At 54.5% G+C, this 21280-nt stretch overlaps 1 protein-coding gene across 4 annotated transcripts in view; it reads left to right on the forward strand.

The window, feature by feature from the left end:
* ZMIZ1 (zinc finger MIZ-type containing 1) overlaps positions 1-21280 on the forward strand; it is a 246166-nt gene that overhangs the window by 58453 nt on the left and 166433 nt on the right. For 3 of the 4 annotated variants that reach the window (XM_032141309.2, XM_032141271.2, XM_032141279.2), the window contains exon 3: positions 12238-12333. The gene's annotated coding sequence lies outside the window, so the exon portion shown is untranslated. Of the gene's footprint in view, positions 1-12087; positions 12108-12237; positions 12334-21280 lie in introns of those variants that run through there. The other variant, XM_058436430.1, reaches the window with a different exon arrangement.

Below are 21280 nucleotides of genomic sequence, written 5' to 3' on the forward strand. Positions count from 1 at the left end.
CCACAGCAGGGGGTGGCAAGCTTCTCTAATCCTCACAACCCCTGACTCATGTCACCCTCATAATATCGAGTGGGCTGGGGCGGGGGGTGGGGGGTGGCGTTTTCCAGAGGGGGAACTGGAGTCAGAGAAGAGAAGGCATGAGACTTGACCAGGGTCACACGGCCCAGCCAGGACTCCGACCAGGCCCCTGCTCAGCCTTTTTAGACTGAGCCAGCGTTTCCTGTTCAGGGCCATGCGGGAGGTGAGTCGGGAGCAGGCCCTTTGCAGGAGCTGCTGGGGGCCAGCAGGAGAGGCCACCAGTCTCTGTCTTCCCTCTTTGGCTCCAGCTGCTTTAATTGGCTGGGGCTGCCAGTGGCGCTGACATTTACCTGGTGGGAAGGAGGGCCTCCTCCCTCTTGAATTGAGATGCTAAAAATAACCGGGCCCAGCTTGCCAGGGCCACTGCTCAGCCAGCGCCTGCCTGCCCCCTCAGCGACCTTTTCCTGGGTGCTGGAAGCTAATTGCTTTGCAAGCATGCAGTTCCTTGCGCTGAGAACTTCCTAGGGATTGGGGCAGGACGCATTGCATGCTCAGCTTCTGAGTCTAAAGAGGGGTCTCTGCAAGACCTCCCTCCCCTCCAGGTAGCAGGGTGATGGGCTCCTGCCTCAGGTCTCCCTCCCCCTTTTCTCCCTGGGTGCAGTACCTGTCCAGGTTGACTACTCCACCCCTGGGCGCTTGGGTGCCTTCTTTGAGCTGCCAGAGTTTTCCCTGTTCTAAGAGAGGGGGCTCTGCCCCTCCTTGGAGTTTTCTAGTACTCACCTCTCCCTGCACCATACCCGACCCAGACATATGCAGTGTGGCCCCGTGCCCTCATGCTGTTGTTCATTTTGTCATGCCAGCAACCAAGAGGAGCCCAGGCTTCGGAGCTGTGTGACCATAGCACATTTCCAAGCCTCTCTTTGCTCATCTCGGAAATGGGCGTGAATCTGACCTTGCAGTGTTGTTGCAGAATGAACCGCAGTGGGCAAAACATGCCTGATCAAGAGTGGAGCCCCTGGGGCCAGGAGGAGGTGTGTGTACATCATGGGGCGTTCCTTTCTCTTGCTGTGTAAATAGACCCTGGAACTCAAATAAATTAGATTGATTGGACCAGAAGGGGAAGGTCTTGAAGACGCAGGCTAAGGATTAGGGACTCAGTCTCCCTGGAAACAAGGTATGCTTGCCCATCCCCAGGGCACCTCCAGAGTGGCCTGTGTGTTTGTCCAGTTCTTGCCCTGGGTCAGTGTGACCATAATCATTTTGACATTGGCCTGCATCTCCCGGGCTTTGGGATCATTCCAGTGGAGAAAGAAGTGGTTTTCAGTGCTCTATGGTTGGCAGGTGTGAGAGCCTGGGCGTGCTTAACCCGTCCACACCTCAATTTCCTCATCTGAAAATGGGGATGGTAATACTTCCTTCCCCGTTAAGTATTGTAAGGATTAGATTAGCAACATATGCACAGTACTTAGAAAGTCTGGTGCAGGGTAACACTTGGTATGTGTTAGCTGCTACTCATAGTAGTAAGAATAGTTTAGCAGTTGGGAGTAATAACAGCAGCCACCTGCCATTTGTTTAATGATTTTTATCAGATGCTGTGCCGGATGCTAAGCACTTTACATACATTATTTAATGTCACTCTCCCCCACCTCCCAGCAACCATACACAAGGTACTGTTATAAGCTCCACGTGCCAGATGAGGAAACTGAGACACAGAGAGTAGTTGAACTGAAAACCAGAGTTCAGCATCAGCCCCGCTAGGGTGGCCGTCCAGATTGCCTGGGACCGTCCTGGTTTTAGCATGGAAAATTCTGTGTCCCAGAAACCTGTCACTTGTGGGCAAACCAGGATGGTTGACCACCCAAGGCCTGCCTGAGTCCACTGGCCCCACTCTGAAGCCCACAGGATCCTCTTCTTGGCTCAGGGGCTTGCTGGTGCAGTTGCTCGGCCCCTTCCCACACCTCATAGGTCCCTCCCCCAGCCAGATTGTGCCTGCCCATCCCCCAGGGCCTGGCTCTAGTCTCCTCTCTGGCTTCCTCCCTTCCCTCCCCTCTGCCAGCAGGAGGGGCATGACTCATGCCTGATGGGCTCTTTGCTTAAGGCTGTGACTGCCGTTGTCTGGTGGACTCTGAGCTGCCCCTCACCAGGCCTCAGTCTCCCCATTTGCACTGAGGGCTTTAGTGGCTTTGCTCCCAGCTTTCTGGAGACGTTCAGAAAACCTCTTCCTTGAAAGAGGGAGGGCAGAGCGAGCCCCTGCCCCCAGCCCTGGCCTGAGCAGTTGGGAGGGATTGCACTGGCCCTTCCGGTGCATTGATGGAGTGCACTGCTGACAAAGGAGAAAGGTCAGCAGGGGGACAGAGTGGAGTTGGTGGCGGCCTGCTAGCCTGCAGTGCCCTCCCCCAAGTCAGGGCTTCCTGGGGGAGGGGCGCAGTGCTCCCTGGGCTCTGGGTCAATTCATACTGATGCAGGCAGCTGCTGGTTCAGCGAAGCTGGGCATCCAAGCCCCCAGAGGGCTGTGGGGAGGTGCCTGAGTCATCCTTGACACCTCACTTTCCCTGACCCCCACATCCAACAGTTGATTAGGCCCCCTTAACCATCTCTGGATCTGTGACCCTCTCAGCATCCCACCCCTGCTGGGGACCATCTTCCTGCTTCTGAATCCCTGAGCCCTTACCAGCCGTCCCTGGCTTCTCTCATCACCCTGCATAAAGTCAGAATTTTGAGGCTGACGTTAAGGCCCTTACTGAGCTCAGAAAGGCTGCCCAGAGCTGCCCAGGCCTTCCCTAATATCAGCCTGCTTGTAACCTCCACCCTCCAACCCCAAGGTCATGTGAAAGGTCTGGGGACACCCTGAGTGCCAGGCCCAGCGCTGTCCAGCTGGAATGTTGGAATCAACATTCCAACCCTACCCGGTATACAGGGCTGAGCCTGCAGCAGAGCTGCAGCCAGGTGCCAAATGGATGCAGTGCCCCTGCCGTGCCCTTCTCAGACTCCCCCTTGAGCTGCCGCCATGCGGTTGCCCAGTGGATCTCATGCCCCAGCTCCCAGAGGGCAGGAGTTATCTGTCTCCCCAGCACACGTGCAGACTAAGGTCCGATGATGGCAGGAAAGAGCCATGGTTGGTGCATAGGCGCTGGGTTCATAATATGAGGGTCTGATTCCGGCTCCATCACTGACTAACCGTGTGACCTTGGGCAGTCACTTAACCTCTCGGTGCTTCAATGACATCATTTCTGAAATGTGGGTAATAATATTCCCTCCTTCACAGCATAGTGGGATTCAATGAAGTGACACTTATAAAGTGTTTGCAGGGTCCCAGAACATTTTAAGGATCAGTAAAGTGAGCTTCCATCAGTCATCATCAGGCAGGTATCTATGAAATGAGCACCGTCTTCCAAATGGGGCCCTCCCAGTTCTTTGAAGGGTCCTTGCATTTTTGCCCGGATTGTTCCCTCTTTGTCTTCCTCCTGCCCTAGCATCCCGCTGCACCCCCGCCTGACATCTCCTGAGACTCCAGGAAGCCAGCCTGCCCTAGCCTTGCATTCTTGCCTAATCCACCCCGTTGCCATGGAATGCCTTCAGGCTATGGCCAGGAGTTCTTCCCATGTCCCCCACAGCTCTGCACAGGTACGTGGACCACAGTGGGTGCCTAATAAGAATTTGTTGGGTTGAACTGATATTCACCAAGCAAAGTCACCTCCAGGAACAATGCAGCAATGACCAGCCAGGCCTCTGGGCCCATCCACAGCCCGTTGAGGACATTTCTGAGACCAGTCCTGAGCTGCTCTGTGCAGGAGAACAGCATGTGCCCACTCTGGCCTCCTTGGTGGCAGGGGCTTAGGGATAGGTGGGGGTCGCACTGGGGCTCAGCAGCCACACTGGAAGGTTTTTCAGGGGGTTCATCTCCCTCTTCTCTGAGCTGTCGTGCCTGTTTTGTTTGCCTCGGTCCCTTCCCCACCCCCACAGTTCTCTGTTAAATTGTGTTATTATATTTAAACAAATCAATTCCATTGCAGAGTTTTTCCTGTCCTAATGATGAGTTTGCAGCACAAATGCCATTGATTTCTCACAGCCCTGAAAACCAGTTGATGAATAGCACCAGGCTTGTCTTTGGAGAGGCACTTAGAGCAGCTCTGCATGGCCCCCTCTGCTTCTCCCCTGTGGTGTCCCCCTCATTCAGGACCCCACCTCCACCCCACACTCTGCTGCCCCCTGAGTTGGGGCTGAAGTCATGTGATAAAGGGAGACCCTCTGTGCCGGCCAGGGCTGGAATGTCATCGCAAGGGCCCAGCCCCTGTTCTGGTGGAACAATCATAGTGGAGATTTGTATTGATTTTGGCCAAAGGCAGGAGCGCAACTTACAGAGCAGAGAAGTGGTGCGGTGTGATCTTTGTCTTCCCTTACAAGTTCAGAGCGCGTTCCTGAGAATGGTGGCAGATAGCAGCTCAGACACCATTTCTAGACCTTGCCAGGGCTGCTGAAAGACCTTTGAGCACTGCTGTTTTAAAGGGAGGCTCCGGAGGTTTGAGAGCTGTCTGCACTGGGGAGTGCAAAACTTCCCTTTGTGAAATCCTTCAGAACCTGCAGTGTTCAAAGTCACGGTTAAACCACTACCCTGGGCTTTGACTTTCAGATCACTGCCACATGCACGGGCTTCTCTGAGCTTTCTAATGACCCCGGGGCTTGGGTGGGCAGGTAATATTGTTCCCATTTAGAGACCGGCAGACTGAGTCAGGGTAGTCACTGGAGAGAGGGGAGGGCTGCTTGTCCACTCCAAATCCTGAGTGCAGCAGCGGCTCCCATGTCTCCTCCTACAAGGGTAATACATGGCAGGGAAGCTACTCTGATCACCAGCCTTTTCGGCCGGGCTTTCTGTCTGTCTGAGCCCAGGTCCTCGTGCAGGTGTCTCCACTCAGCTGCTGCCTGCAGCATACCACACAAGCCTGTGTATTGGGCTGGAGTGAGGCAGGAGGGAGCAGCGAGGACTGTGGCATTCTGGAGAGTGCCTGCCCCACCTAAATTCCTAAAAGTTTGGACAACCCATGCCCGTAAAAGGATACTACATGGGATGAGACTGGGGGCCAAATTTGCTGCCTCTCCCCTGTTCTAATTCAAGCCTTTGTTTTGGAGACTAGAATGTGTGGCCCAGAATTGGAAATGGCTCTTCAAGGTCACAACACAAAGCAGTGGTGAGCTGGGGTTTGGATCTGGGAGAAGGCGATGAGGCCCTACAGGCAGTGTTCTCTCCCCTCCCTCAGGCTTGGCGAGGCAGTTGGGTGGGGGCAGGGCCAGGGACTATGTTCTAGGGAAGACGGGCCCCTCACCTCGGACACCCAGGGGTGGCTCAGCAGGCCCCACTTCCCTTTTTTCTCCCTTCCTCCTTCCCTCCCATGCAGACAGACCTCCTGTCCCTGTAATCAGGTTAGCCTCCTGCTCCGATGAGCTGGACCAGCTGCCTCTTAATGGCCTGTCGACCTGGCCCCCTCGCTGGCTCTGGGGTGGGGAAGGGGAAGCTAAGAAAAGAACTGTCGGTGGAAAGAGGCTGTCCACTCCCTTGATTCAGACCTTTCCACGGCTTCTAGGATCAAGTCCAAACCCTTAGAATGGCATCCAAGACTCTGCTTGCTTCTCCAGCGCCCACCCCGTGGTACACTCTTTTCCTGCAGTCACATGATGCTGTTTCCTACCTCCCTGCCTTTTCACATGCAGTTCCTTTGGCTACGTCCCACCTTCTCAGAAAACTCCTGTGCATCCTTCAAAACCCAATTTGTGCCTCTTCCTCAGGACTGCTTCCTCTGGGCTCCTGCCTGTGTACTCTCACAGCATTGGGTGCTCTGCTGATCTGGAACTTATTCCCACTGTGTTGGCCTTCATTATTCCTGGATCTGGTTTCTCCGGAGTTCCGGGAGGAAAGGAAGAATATTCCCTTCCCTCTGCACCTCAGGGGTACAGCACAGACAAGTGCTCAGTGGAAGTATAGGGCCAGCAAAGAAGAGAGAAGTAGGGGCCAGGGAAGAGAAAGAGACAGACAAGAGTATAAAAACAGCTGCTCCCAGCCCCTCACACCGCCCTAGCCTGCTTCCTGCCAGGGAGGCCATTGCTAGCAAAGCATGCCTGGCCTGAAATAGACTCATGGGGGCCTTGGTAGTACATTTTCATAGCTCAACACTAAGCACCTCCCTCCCCATTATTCCTTGGGCACTGAAGCTCCCTCTCCTCCCAGGGCCTTGCTTCTGCAGCCAAGACCCCTCCTCCAGCAGTGCCCAGACCTCGCCCCTCTGTTTCTGTTAACTTTGTTTTATAAATAAATCATATAAATAGGCTCCTCTGATTCCTCGGAGCATGCAGTGCTTAAGGACTGGGGCACTGCCGCAGGCATAATTGTACTACCGAATCCATCAGCTGCCTAATTACGATTCATTTTGCATTTATTTCTGCTAATTAAAAAGAGAGAAACTCCTAACAACTTTTACGTAAATACTATATTTGTTCTATGTAAAGATGGGATGCTAATTTGCTGGCGATTAGCTGATTATCGGATTTTATAGCTGTCACACAGGATGGCCCTGTCTCCCATTTGTACCCCGGACACCACTTGAGGCCCCTGACCAGATATGGGAGGAAGGGGTCAAGGGAGGCCCACCTGGGGGGTTTGAGGGCCTGTCTGAAGCCCGGGGTCACCAGGAGCACCAGACGCCACTGGGGCTCAGGGCGGGGTAGGGGGAAGGTGCTGCAGTCTGATTGGTGGAGCTGGGAGGAAACTGTGGCTCACTCACTGCTTCTGTCTAGATGGAGAAACTGAGGCCCAGAGAGGCCTAGCACTTCCCAGCAAAACAGTGACCAGGGACGGAGTCAAGACTGCTATTCTAGCCTGGACTCCAGTGCCCATCCCACTGCAGTATGCTATTGTCAGGAGGAATTTGCAGGGAGGTGGCTCTATCTGCTGCTGAAGAACTACGAGGACCAGACTCCAACTCATGTGGAGGAAAGGAGCACTTAGCCCATGGCCCAGACTGAACCCTCTGTGTACCCTTCTGAAAACCTCCACCTCCTTCTACTTCCCTGGGCAGCCCTGGGCTCTGCCCCACGGCACCCTGACCGCACTTAGCAAGGCTTTCTCCCAGCCTGGATGGAGACTTCCCCAGGACTGGCCTTGTACCCTGTGGGATCTCCGGACACATGTGAGGGTCTGAATTTCAAATTTTAACATTATGTATGTATGTTCATGTAACTAAGGAAAAAAATATAATTAATACATCAAACCCATGATTTCACAGATCATAGTGCTTTTGATGAGGCTAAGTTAAAAAAAAAAGTAATTGATTTAAAGTGATATAAATAATTAAATAGTTTTGGTTTTTGTTTTTTTTTTGAGATGGAGTTTCGCTCTTGTTGCCCAGGCTGGTGCTGTCTTGGCTCACTGCAACCTCCGCCTCCCGGGTTCAAGTGATTCTCCTGTCTCAGCCTCCCGAGTAGCTGGGATTACAGGCATGCACCACCACGCCCAGCTAATTTTGTATTTTTAATAGAGAAGTGGTTTCACTAGGTTGGTCAGGCTGGTCTCGAACTCCTGACCTCAGGTGATCTGCCCGCCTCGGCCTCCCAAAGTGCTAGGATTACAGGCATGATCCACTGTGCCCGGGTCAATACATTTTTAAGTACATAAAGAATTAAGATGGAACATGGACACGGCTTACAGTACCTAATAAGGTGGATTATTTGATAACTTGAGGAGGGTCTGAGAAGACCAGGTCAGGAGGCCAGGCAGTTGAGGTCAGGGTCAGCAGTGACCTGGGGCAGGGTGGGCCAGGTCTGCAGCCACCACTGCCCCATCCCATGACTGGGCAGATGGTGCCCTCAGATTGTGTCCTTCTCTCCCTAGCCCTGCAGTTGGTCAGAATTAGCCCACAAGAGAGCAGTCATTTGTCCTCCTAAAGGTAGTTTCACTGGGACTCTGTTGGGGGAGGCTAGGAGGTTGGACACTACCCCATTTCCCACCAAGCCACCAGTTGCGAGTGTGTCACTTCACATGGACATGCAGCGCACGTGTTTCCCCTGGCATTGATAGGTGAGACACTGACTGGCCCCTGCTCTCTTTCTTCCTGTCCAATCTGAAAATGCTCAGTTCTCGAGTTAAAGGGATAACAGCTTTGACAAGGCCAGGTGTTGTCTGGGTGGCCAGAGAGCTAAGGGTCAGGGTCAGCGTGGCCCATGGGCCCACTGGAGATCCTCAAGGCTTTGGGTTCCAAGGGCCCGGGTTCCAGGCCTGGCTGCTGCTTCCTGAAGCTTCAGTCTCCTCCTCTATAAGATGGGGACAGTTGTGCCGAAAGGGTTCTGAGAGTCATGTGCAAAGTGTCCCTCAAAGGAAGACTCAGTACAGCCGGCAGTGAGCCCAGTTCCAGGGGCCCCCTCGGCCACCCACCCACCCGCCGCCGCTGTGTCTGTGCCGCCAGAGATCTCCCGCTCATCAGCCCCTTTATCGCCCTGTACACAATCAGGGGAAGCCTGGAAGGCCACTGGGGCTGAGGGCAGAGGGAAAACAAAGAGAGAAAACAAAGGCACTGCTCCTAGGGGGCCAGAAGGCACCTGCCTCCTCCCCCAGGCCTGGCCTTGGCCACCCTAGCCCTCCAGGATCAAGGATAGTCTCAGAACTCATATAGGATCACCACTCTCAGGGGACCCTCAGGAAGTCAGTCCTCTCCAGGCCACCTTTTCTTATCCATAAAATGAGAGAATTGGACAACAGGCCATGTGCCCTTTGGCAAACCTTCCCCCTCTCCCCACCCTCCAGGGTCTCCTTGGGGCAGACCCAGTCCGTCTCTAGGAACCCCCAGCCCGTCCCAGGAAGTCAAGACAGTGCCCACTTCTGCCTGTGGGGAGGACCCCAGCCCTGCCTTGGGCAGGGTGAGGTAAGCAGGAGGCCCCTGTTTCCTGCCGAGATCTTGGGGCATACTGGGTACTCAGTGCGTCTGTGTGGAATGAATGAATTATTTCGTCAGAAGGGGGCCTACTCAGAGACAGCCCTAGGTTGCTGCTGCTGTTGAAGCCTCTCGGGGAAGGAGACCCTTCTGGTCACTTGAGGGAGGTGGAGAGAAGTGGTGAAGGGCTGGCAATGGCATCCCTGCCAGGCTGTCTGGGTTCACATCTTGGTTATGTGACCTTGGACTGGTTTCTTAACCTTCTGTTTCCTCATCTGTAAAAAATGGCTACAGTACCAACCTCATAGGTTGTGGTAAGATTAAGTGGATTAATTTACATAAAGTGCTTAGAACAGTACAGCTAAAGGTTAAATATCACTATCCATTTCATCACTCTTATTATGATTAGAGGAAGGCTTACAGGGAAGCACATGAAGATTAGGCATCCTGGCCTCTCCTGGGCACAGCCCTGGTGAAGGCCGGTAATTGCTGGGAGCTATAGAGTGTTCTAGGTGGGAGGGGCAGCAGTTTGCAAACAGGAACATTTCTATGTAAGCATTTCTGGTAAACTGTTAAACAGGGGCCTCATGAGAAAGGGGCATGGATTCCTAAGAATCTAGGAATTTGTTGTGATTTTTTTCTGATTCTAAATATATATTTGTAATTTTAAATAATTTTTAAAACAGGGCCTCCAAAATTGTATAAGCCTCAGGCCCTGCAGCCTGAGCCATTCCTGATTGTTTCTGTTACTGTGATTGTATTTCTGTGGCCCAGCCCTGTGCTGCCCACCTCGGTGGCCCTGACAGGATGGCCCAGCCTTGGGGTCCCAGGGACCTGTCTTCTCGCCCTACGGACAGCAGTGTTCTGTGCAGGCTGGCCTCTGAGCTGTGGTCTACACTTCACACCCCAGATGGAGGGAGCTCCGAGGGAGCAGACAAAGGAAAATGGGTACCTCAGGGAAGGTCTCTGAAGGAGTCTTCCCTGCATGTGCAGGACACACAGCCCTGTGCCCAGAGGCTTAGTGGCCAGCCCTGCTGCTCCCACTCACCCCGGACCAGGTGTGGCAGGCCAGGCCCCTTTCCCTTCCCACTCCCCCTCGGTGTGTGCCCTGGTGGGCAGGCAGGGGCGGGTGGAGCCGTGGGAAGCAGGCTGGTGAGTTGGAGCAGTCACCCCTACAGTGGTCGTTGAGTGGCTGGCTGTGCGCCAAGCTTCAGGTTCCTGCCGGGTGCAGACCCAGAATGGTCCTTGCTCTCTGGGAGCTCTCCCGGTAACTGGGACCACAAGATTTGCACCTGGAAGGGCAAGGGGTGAGCAGGGGAAGGCTGTACTAGACCCATCTCTCTCCGAGAGGAGGCAGGAGAGCCCAGAGGTCGTGAGGGCTGGACCCTGGGGGAGGACCTCCGAGAGGACGGGCCCTCGGCTGGGGGGGTGCTCCCAGGGTGGGCACTGTGGGCCCTGGCGCCTCTGCCAGCAGAAGGGCCTCTCAGCCCGGGCTCTGACAGGGACATTTATAACTCACAGCTGTGCGGTCCTGGGCCCAACTGACTGTGGTAAACCGATCTGGCTTCAGGAAGTCCCGTCCCGAGGCCACTCCCCATCCCGACCCCCACACTCTCCTTCACCTCCTGACACCCACATCCTGTTCTCAACGGGAGGGGCAGGCGGCGGGCACTGGGCTAGGGGCCCAGCCAGGGTCTCCAACCTGTGGGCAGAGTGGGAAAGGACAGAGAGCAGCAGTGAGGCCCCAGTGCTGCCGGGTGCCCACCATTGCCAGCCTCCTCTCAAAGCACACACAGGGAGGCAGAGGCCCAGAGGCAGTGCGAGGCCCCCAGGAGCCCACAGGGTCAGAGCGCCAAGAGCACAGGTTGTAGGGCCCAGGGGAATGTTCTGTGCCTCCAGATTTACCTAGAGAGGGGATTCGCCTTCTGGCCCCTGTGGACCCACTCCAGCCAAAAGGAGCCTGACGGGAGGGGCAGAGTGAACCAGAGGCCTCAGAGAATGCTGGGAAAGACGCCATTTTGGGCCCTGGGCCTTGGGCTGGCCCTCCTTTGGGACACCCCGTCCCCAAGATGCCTCGTGCCTATCCCACCTAGATCCTCCCAGCCTAGTTCAAGTGTGGGGCCAAAAATGGTCTTGCCCAGTGCTAGAAAGAGAGGCAGTACTAAAGGCTGCAGCACACCATGGCTCTGACCCCTTACATCCCTTGACCTGATACAGTGACTAGTTCTTGGGCCCCATCAGCCAGCCCGCCCCTCCTCCATGCCTCTCCCTCTCCTTCTGCACAACGTAAGGGTTGATAGACAGTAGGGAGTTTGCCAAAGCTTGGCCCAGGTTACTCTGGTAGTCTACAGCAAGATTCTAGAATTAGATAGTACCCAAAAGAACATATATTTTTGTTTTACTACTTACATTTATTAAAGTGTATCAGAAATATATAACTAGCCTATCAAATCAATTATTTCAAGGGCATGATTGCTTTGGACAAAGCCAGATTTATTGAAGCTTAAAAAAAAAGTGAGTGAAAGGTGAACATTAAATTAAGTCATCACACAGGTAGATCTCAGCTCAGACCAAGAATCCTAAAGAGCGTGGAGGAAGAGCTGAAGTTTGGGGGGCACAATCTAACTCATCACCAGGGCTCTTTTCTGCTTTAAACTCTGCATCTGGGCCTCCTCTCCCGGTTATAAGCAAAACAGCCGGCCCTGAACCTTGTAGGAGGGGCGAGGGAGTGAGCTGGTTTTCCCGAGGTGCGTACACACATAAAATGGCTCCAAGTGTTGGTCAGGGATCTGGTGAGCAATTCATAATGAGGAAAGAATTCAGGCAGGGGTCACAGAGTGGCTTTGGAAGTGGCTGCCGGCCGGCCGTGTGAGATAATTCCCCGAAGCCAGGCACGGCGCAGAGAGGAGGCCACGGCAAGGGCTTTGTACACCCGGCTAAAAATACCCCCGACAGCTTCTCCCTGTCACCCTGCCTGGGGGCCGTACAGGAAGGTGATGCTGTTCTGCTTTTCTTACTAAGAAGAGAAAGACAACACAAAGTCCCCAGTCCCGGAAGAAACAAAACTTATATTTATATATTTTTCAAAATCCCACTAGGAGGAATTGGCTTGCTGGTTGGAGTGCGGCTGGGCGGGGAAGACACAGCCAGCTCTGATAAATCAGGCATCCCAGGGTGTGCTTAAGTGACCCAAGAGGCCGCTGAGATTAGCTTGGCGGCAGGGACAGAGGTGGGAGGGGAGTGGATGGCTGTCTGCAGGCCGGCCTGCTCTCACACACGTCCCATCTCTCCCCCGTGTACCCAGGAGGAAGAGGAGGAGGCCCGTTGGCGTCGGACCAATGCTGCAAGGGGTGTGAGGAGAGGAGCTGCTGTTTTTCACTGAGCTGCCATACCCCGAAAGGTAACACCAGCCCCTGATGCCCAGGCCATACCATCACCTTTGCCTAAGCCTGGGCAGGGGCAAGCCCTAGCAGCCCAGAAATGCTGTGGCTGGACCAGAGCTGAGGGTTTTCAGCTGCTTCTCCCAGCCTTTCCTGGGCCTGGCTGCAGGACCTCTCTATAACTCCTTGTGTGGTGCTCATACTGCCAGAAAAGGCTTCTGGGTGTCAGTTTGTCTGTCTCCAAAATGGGGCACTGGGCTCAGGTCCTACACTTACCTCAGTTCTCAAGGATTCTGTGAGTCAGTTGTGTCTGATTTGATTGAGCCATCTTAGCAGCCTGGCTCAGTTGGAACTCTAGGGCTGTAGCCAGGGGTCCCAACCCTTGTGGATGTGGGATTCTAAGGCTACAAGGTCCACAGAGCCATGTGGGGCTTGAGAAAAGAGGATTTTCCAAAGCAGACCTGGCTGGAGATGTGCTTCACCGGGGATGTGGTTGTGGTCTCCTTCGTGGCAGCATTCAAAATTCCAAAGTTCTCCCTGTCAGCTCTGGGCAAGAATTATTATCTGCATTTTCATACCACGAGAACAAGGCACAGGGAAGTTAGTGGTGCCTGCCAGGGATCACACAGTGAGCTCTGGCCACGCCACAGCAGCTTGGCTTCATCCTATTTGCCATACCAGCTTCTATGCTTTTAGTTTGACCATACTGCACTCATCCTCTCAAGAGAAGTTCTGCTTTTGAGGCCAAGCAACCACTAGTCTGTATTGTGTGCCTGTGAGACCCATCCATCCATCCATCCGTCATCCATCCACTTACCTGTCCATCTCTCCATCCATCCCTCTTTCTTTTTGTCCTTTCACACTCATCCACCCATTCATCCCTCCACCACCTATCCATCCTTCCATCCACCTGCTTACCCACCCATTCCCCCCATCCGCCCATCTATTTACTCTTTAATTCACTCATCAAATATTCATGGACTCTCACACCAGGCCAGGCCTGCATTAAGGGCTGGGGTTTTTGTTTTTGTTTTTGTTTTTTTGAGGCAGGGTCTCATTCTGTCACCCAGGTTGGAGTGCAGTGCACGAACATGATTCACTGCAGCCTCAACCTCCCAGGCTCAAGTGATTCTCCCACCTCAGCCTCCCACGTAGCTGGGACTACAGGCATGCACAGCCACGCCCAGCTGATTTTTAAATTTTTGTGGAGACGGGGTCTCACTTCGTTGCCCAGGGGTGCCTCACAGAGCCAATTTAGTCCTGCCCTGAGAGGGTGTGGTGTGCAATGGAGTCCGACTCAGATCCCAGAGCCAGACTGAGTTCCATAAGGCAGTGCTCAAAGCCTATGTGGTGACCATGACGACACAGGGGAGGAGGGTGGGGGGATGTGGCTGATTCTGCAGGCAGACATTCGGGGAGGAGGAGGCGGCGTTGCTCATGCATTCATTCCCCAGGTGTTGACCGAGAAAGTCTGTCAGGAACTCTTTAAGTTTTGGAGATATAACAGGGAATAAAACAGACAAAACTCCTGCTCTTATGGCGCTTGTACTCTCATGAGGAGGCGTGGATGATAAATACCTAAAAAGTGAATGGATCAGGTGATGCTAAGTTTTAAGAAGGCGAATTTAGCCAGGTAGGAGCACAGAGTCTACAGTGTAGAGTACTCTTTCACAAGTCAAGGAAAGTTTTTTTTTTTTTGAGACAGGGTCTCACTCTGTCACTGTAACCTCGACCTCCCGAGCTGAAGTGATTCTCCCACCTCAGCCTCCTGAGTAGCTGGGACTACAGGCACACAGCACCATGTCTGGCTAACTTGTGTACTTTTAGTATAGATGGGGTTTTGCCATGTTGCCCAGGCTGGTCTTGAACTCCTGGACTTAAGTGATCCACCTCCCTCAGCCTCCCAAAGTTCTGGGATTACAGGTGTGAGCCACTCTGCCTGGCCCAAGAAAGGCTTCTGTTATGTTGGTCGTTTAAAAGATACCTGAATGCAGCCAGGGAGTCTGCAGGGGTGTACTTGACCTGTTCAAAGAAATGCAAGTAATCCAGTGTGGCTGGGAGGATGTCAGGATAGGAGGCGAAGTCAGAGAGATCATGGAGGACCCACTCCTGTACGCAGACAAGCGTGGAGCAGAGAGATAGCTGGGAAGCTGTTGCCCACATCCAGGTAGAGGTGATGGGAACAGGGACGAAGGGGTAGTGGAGGAAGAGGTGGGAAGCCATCAAAGGCTGAATATATTTCAGAGACCCAGCAGGCAGGCTCACTAGTGGATTAGAGGTGGAGGATTTAAAAAGACAGGGACAGTCAAGGAAGGCCCTTGGGTTTGGGACAGAAGCCAGTGGTAGAAGGGAGGTGGTTATTTGCTCAGCCAGGGACAATGGCCGGGGAGGGCTGCATGAAGCTGAGGAGTTCTGTTTCAGACACATTGAGTTTGAGATGCCTTTGAGACGTTCAAGTGGAAAGACTGAGTGGGCAGCTGGATATATGAGTCTGGAAGGCAGAGAGAGGTCCCGGACTAGAGATATAAATTTGGGAGTTGTCGTGGATTGATGGTGTTGCAAGTCGTGAGGCAGATGAGATCACTCGAGAGTGTGCGGCGCTTGAGAGGGTCAGGAGCCTGAGTGTGAGTCACGGGACACCCAGCCCTTTGGGGGAGTGAGAGTGGGGAAGGGGTCTGCGGAGGAGCTGGAGAAGGTGCAGCCAGGGAGGGGAACAGAAAGCAGGCTCTGAGTGGACAAGCAAGACTCTGCTGGGCAGTGCGTGGAAAGGACTCTGTATGCTGCAGTGGGAACAGCCTACACAAAGGCTGAGAGGCCTCAATAAACCAGCCATATTTGGAGAGGGCTGATGGAGAGGGAGGAGGGACCACACCGCCTTCCTGCCCACACTTTGGCCACACAGGGGCTAGGGGCTGTGGGCTAGCGCATGCCTGGGCCCTCCCTGTCACGCTGGCCGGCACTCCCTGACCCTGGCTGAGCGTCTTGCCCTGATGTCTGTCCACTTTCGCACTTTCTTCAGCTAGCACTACGGACCTCCCTCCTGCTTTCCGGGGCTCCTCCCCCTTGTCCAAAAACGCAGGGCTCCAGGTGGCAGGTCACGTGCTGCCCATGGGGGAGAGGCAGCTCCCTATTGAGCACCTGAGCATGGTGTGGATCCTTTATCCTAAAAGACGTGAACCTTCCCAGGCCACGAATGAGTGTCAGAGCGCCTGCTCCCAGTTAGGGGAGCTCTCTGTCTTTGGTGGGCAGTCATATACGTGCATGTCACTGTTGTGTCACGTCTCTGTCTCTCTCTTAGCCTCTACTGCAAACATCAGCAGTGCCCCCTCTAGGCCAGGCCCCGGGCTGGGTAGGATCCCAAGGAACAGGTGTGCTCCTGACCTTCCAGGAGCTCCCCACCGCTCCATCTCTCCCTTGGCACCTGAATGTACCTTTTTGGTGCTCACGAGCCTGAGCCTGACTTAGAATTCCAGCTTTGCCACCCACCAGAAGTATGTCTTGGGGCGCTGCAGCTGCCCTGTACTGCAGTTCACAGGATAGGGCACCCTGAGCCTCTGGAAACAGACCCAGGAGCTTCTGAGCTATCTCTCTGCTCTGGCTGAGGTTTGACCCCGGGCCCACTCACCCCTCCCTCCACAGCAGAGTTGTGGGTCTTGTCAGGTGCTCTCCTCCTTCAGCATGCAGCTCTAGTCCCACCTTCTCCAGGAAGCCTCCCTTGACCACTCTGAGGTCAACCAGTGTTTTCTAAGCACCTGTGTTGTGCCAAATGCAGGGCTCGAGTCAGGGTGTGCAGAGATGACAGTGGAGGGTTTCTACGCTGAGAACTGGCAGTCCAGATGGGGTGGTGGGGGGCCAGGTAAAGAACCCACACCTTCCAGCATAACAGTGAGCACTGCAGGTGCCCAGCAGAGAGAACGGCCTTGGCTTGGTCAGGAACGGCTGCACACAGTATAGCTGCCTGAACAAGGCCAGAGGCTGGGCAGGTGTGCAAGGTGTGATAGGAGCTGGGGGGTGGGAGTGGAGAGAAGAGTGTGTCCAGGCGAAGGAGCCGCGGGAGCACAGTCCAGCCCGTCTGCAGAGTGAGTGTGGTCTGACGTGGCCAGGACGTGAGAGGAGACTCGGGAGACTTTTCCAGGCTGAGAGTTGAATGGAGCCAGGCAGGGACTTGTGGACCTCCTCTCCCTCGGGAAAGTCAGGGGGAGATGCCCCTCCAACTCTGCATCAGGGACTAGGGCAGCAGCAGCAGCTGCTCTGATGATGCATGGCTCCGTGGCAGGGCAGTGGCAGGCTTCGGGTAATCTCATTAGTGTGCCCGGCAGAGGGGACGAGTAATCCCGTGCCTTTAGACTCACTTTTCTTTAAGCCTGTCCCTACCCATTCTCTCCCTAAATCCTTGTACTGCTTTGGTGACGTCAGGCGGGACTGGACTGGACTTACCTCCATTGAACTGATGGGTAAAACAGGGTTAGAGAGGAAAATTCTTGCATGATGCCATAGCTCACAAGGGGCAGGAATTGCATCCATCCGACTCCAGAACCCGTGCTCTTATAATCCTCTACTATCTCCCAGACTGTCTTAGACTATCCAAGCTTATAGACTGCCTCTCCACTGGCCTCATTTTGCAGGTGAGGAAACCGAGGCCCAGAGAAGGTAAGACACTTGCCTAGGGCCACGCAGCAAGTCAAGGACAGAACCGGCACCAGAAGCTCACCTGGCCTGTTTGTGTCCCCACCCCACCCCACAGGCAGGCACGGGGATCCCCCTGGTCCCTGCCCACTTCTGCCTGGAGCACCCACTGTGCTTGGTCTTCCTGCAGTCTTTGGCACCGGCTCCCGTAGAAGGCACCAAGTTCCTCATCAGAAGGCTCCATTGTGCCTATTGTTTAAATATAGATTACTAATGAAATGCCTTTTCATTGCCTTCCCAGTGAATAGTTTCCGTGTAAAGTTAATTTGCAGTGTTATGTAAATTCTGTTTAACTTCAATCAAGTTTCTAATTATGTTTTTACCGCAGTAATTCCCATTTGATTTGTCATCTCCTGTTAGGTATTCAATGTTCGGTGGGCGGGCTTGCTTTCCGTCTGCCCCTCGGTTTTCCAAGGCCCTGACCTCCTCTCTGCCGTGTGTCTGTCTCTGTGGCTCCTGGCTTCTTCATCCCCTTCGGCTTCTTGGTGGCTCATTTCCCACCTCCTCACCATCCCTCCATCTATCTCCTGCCCTCCTCCTTCCTTCTTTCTTCCTCTTGCCCAGCTGCACCTTCTTCCCCTTGTTTTCTTCTTCTCTGTCTCCCCTCCTCCCTCCTTCCTGCCCTCTTTCCCCCTCCCCGTCTGTATCTTCCTTCTCTGTATCTTCTTTCTGTATCTTCCTTCCTTCTCTCTATTCCGCTCATGCCTTGCCTCTCACTCTTCCTCCCTTTCTGTGTCTTTCTCCACTGCCAAGACTCTCTCCTGCCTCCTCTGCTCACCTTTCCATCCCAGTGCTCTTCCTCTCCTGAGGTCGTCTCTCTCTCCTCCTCTGTAGTAGAGCCTTTCCCGAAGCTGCATTCCGGAGTGCCCGTGACAGAGCCTTCGAGGTGTGCTGGGCTGGGGGCTGGGGCCACCAGAGGAGCCCTGTGCAGCCCTGAGATGGTGGGGTGGGGGATTGGTGAAGAACACAGAGTCTAGGGTTGGGGTCTCCGGGTTCAAATCCCACCCCACCCCTTGTTAACTTTGTGACCTTCAGGTTAGTTCACATTGATTTCTGTGCTCCATCTGTAAATGGGGTGATAATTTTACCTACCTCCACAGTAAAGCCCTTCCCGAGGCTGCATTCTGCAGCCCTGAGACAGTGGGGTGGGGGATTGGTGAAGAACACAGAGTCATGGAGTTACTGTGAGAAGTCAGTGAGATAACCTATGTGAAGGGCTTTAGTGGAGGGAGGGGCTTGGCCAGAATTAGCCTTTTTTCTTTCTTAAGAGACAAGGTCTTGCTCTGTCACCCAGGGCGGAGTGCAGTGGCTCACTGCAGCCTTGACCTCCCAGGCTCAACTGACCCTCCCACCTCAGCCTTCTGAATACCTGGGCCTGTCGATGCATTCCACCATGACTGGCTAATTTTTAAAATTTTTATTAGCGACAAGGTCTCACTATGTTGCCCAGGCTGGTCTCAAACTCCTGGGCTCAAGCAATCCTCCCACCCCAGCCTCTCAATGTGCTGGGATTATAGGTGTGAGCCGCCACACCCAGCCCAGGAATTAGCTTTTATTTGGGAACTCTTGGCCATGCCTTTCATTTTTTGCGGCCTTCCTGAGATGCATCTGCAGTGAGTTTCTGGAGTCCTGGGGCTCAGGTCTGAGGCCAGGGAAGGGTGGGAGCTGGCTGCAGACTCCCATAGAGCTGGCATTTCCCGCTCCCCACTCTCCACCCCTCAGTTTCTCCCCTAGAGCAGGGTCTCAGCTCTGCCTGTCAAGAGACGTGGCCTCCTTCTGTCTTAGTGGGCCCATCTCAGGCTGTGAGGACAAGTCTGCCACCCTGGGGTAGTAGCGGAGACATAGATCCCCAGTGCTGGAAAAGTCCTCAAGACTCTGGCCCACAGACCTTTCCCAAGCAACAGACCAAAAGCAGAGCCGCTCCTGCTGAGTTGGACTAGACACCCCCTTCTTCTACCCTCCCTCACCCCCTAGACGCCCCAAAGGCTATAATATACCATGGACTCCAGCTACAAAACCACTGGTCCAGGTGCAGCATGTTGGCAGCTCTGCCATTGATCACAGGGACTTCTCTCTGAGCCTCGGCTCCCCTCCTGTGTGGCTCCAACATTGGACTTTGGGATTCTCCCTGGGTTTGGGGATTGTCCCTGTAGTCAGGGAACGGCTGGGTGGCCACAGTTTCCCAGCAGACATCTGCCCTCTGGGTGGGGAGCGCGGAAGGAAAACACCAGACACAGGCAGGGCTGGGGCTGGGCGGGTGCTCTGCCCCCTCCCTCTGCTCCCGCTTCCTCCCCCACTCTGCTGGGCTTCCCACCCAGCAAGCCCCTGGCACATCCAGGAAGCAGAAAACAAGTGCTTGGGGAGGACATTCTTCTGGGTGAAGAAGGGCAGCCGGTCACTTGTCCTTCAGAGACACAGAAGCCTGGGCCACATGACCACCTGACCCGCAAGTGCCTGTGCGTGTGTGTAGTATACGTGTGTGTGTGTGTGTGTGTGTGTGTGTGTGTGTGTGTGTGTGTGTGGTGTGTGTGTGTGTGTGTGTGTGTGTGTGTGTGTGTGTGTGTGTGTGTATCCCTGTCCCTGGTCAAGGAAACCTTAGCCATCACGTGGCTGGTTTCTCTTGCTATTTGTCCAAGTAAGCAGTTCAGGCCAGCTGCAGCCAGGAGGCCATGACACAGAGCCAGGGAGAAGAGCCACATTGGTGTGGGTGGTGGCAGCGTGGATCGCCATGGGCATCAGGGAGCCCCTTGCTGGATCCTAGAGCTCTTGGGCCTCAGAATTTGGTATGGGGAGGCCTGGGCTGGGGAATGGCCTTGCTCTGATTCTCTGCCCTCCCTGGACCACTGACCTCCCTGCCCCAACCCACCTGTCAAGAAAAGGCACAGAGCTTGATAACAGAGAACGCTCCCAGCCCTAAATGGAGAGGGTGGGCACCTTCTGACCAGGGGGAGCCCAGAAAGACAGAGTCCTCACCAGAGAAAGGGGCACACATGGGCACAACCACTGTGTGTATGGCCCCTGGAGTGTGCTTTAGAGCCCTGGCCTCCGTGGCAGGAGTGTGGAAGCCAGGCCTCCCGTGTGCATCCATCAGGCCACTGAATTATTAGCACCTACTGTGTGCCAGGACCTGGGCTAGGCAGGGATAGGGGTTGTCAGAACACAGACCTTCTGGAAACTTCGTCAAACCCTCACCTCTGTGATATATTTTCTTCCCATTGGATGGAGTTACTGTGAGAAGTAACTTTCATTGCAAAACCCCTGTGATCTTGTCATGAGCTGGCCATTTCCCACCCCACTGCCATTCCAGGAGGATGCAACCCCTACATTGTTGCAGGGCTCAGGAAGAGCAGTGAGAGGCACCGCCGAGCCTCTCATGGACCAAGCAGGTGTTTCTAGCCAGGGAGAGTGTCCCCTTCCTCTAGGGAGGTGTGAACCAGACCCTGGGCTTCCAGAGCAAATGTGTGCATGTGGGCAGAACACAGAGGCCCTGGGCTCGGACACCTGGGGGCCTTCTCCTAGCCCACATGGGGAGCAGAGCACCAGGGGAAGTGGCAGCTGCAGAGTGGGGCCTCCCCAGGCCTTCATTGAGGTTTGTCAGCCTGAATACTGTGTCTTGCATAGATGACACCATCCCTGGGGGCCTGGAGGAGAGGAGGGCTGTGGTGGCTTTTTGGGGCCATGCTTCTGAGAGCCCACCTGCATTCATGTGTCTGTTTGTCCCCCTCCTCCCTGCTTCTTCCCTCTTTCCTTCCTTTGACAAACATTTCCTGGCAGCCAAGTCTGTACGGGGCCCGCACTCCACAAAAGATACATCCCTCACCCTGCATGATCACGGCCGAACTGGAATCCAGCAACATTCCAGGGCCAGGCCCAGGTGAGGCCTAGGAGAGAGCTGGCTCTTGGCTAAGGGGCAGGGCATGGCTGACCCCACAGGCTCTCCTGGGTTCTCAGGAAGCTTAGGCGTATTTCCCCAGGATAGGCCAACGGCAGAGCCCACCAGGTGCCTGAGACAAGGGGGTGTAGAGAGCCGGCATCAAGGCCACACAGAGCATCATCAGACCTTGTCTCTGTTGTGATGAGATCTAGGGTATTCAATCTGGAAGAGTCCCACAGGCTCGTGTGCTCAGGCTGTTCTAGGAAACGCCTATCCAGAAAAGGGGTGGAGCTGGGTGGCCAGGGCTGAGGGTGACGCAGGTCCGCCTCATGCCACCTACAACTGAATGTGGATTCTGGGCAGGGGTTTTTATAAAGCTGCTGGGTCAGCATCCCAGAATGCTGCCT

Source organism: Hylobates moloch, unplaced genomic scaffold (assembly GCF_009828535.3).
Source record: "Hylobates moloch isolate HMO894 unplaced genomic scaffold, HMol_V3 SCAFFOLD_3, whole genome shotgun sequence".
Taxonomy (NCBI): domain Eukaryota; kingdom Metazoa; phylum Chordata; class Mammalia; order Primates; family Hylobatidae; genus Hylobates; species Hylobates moloch.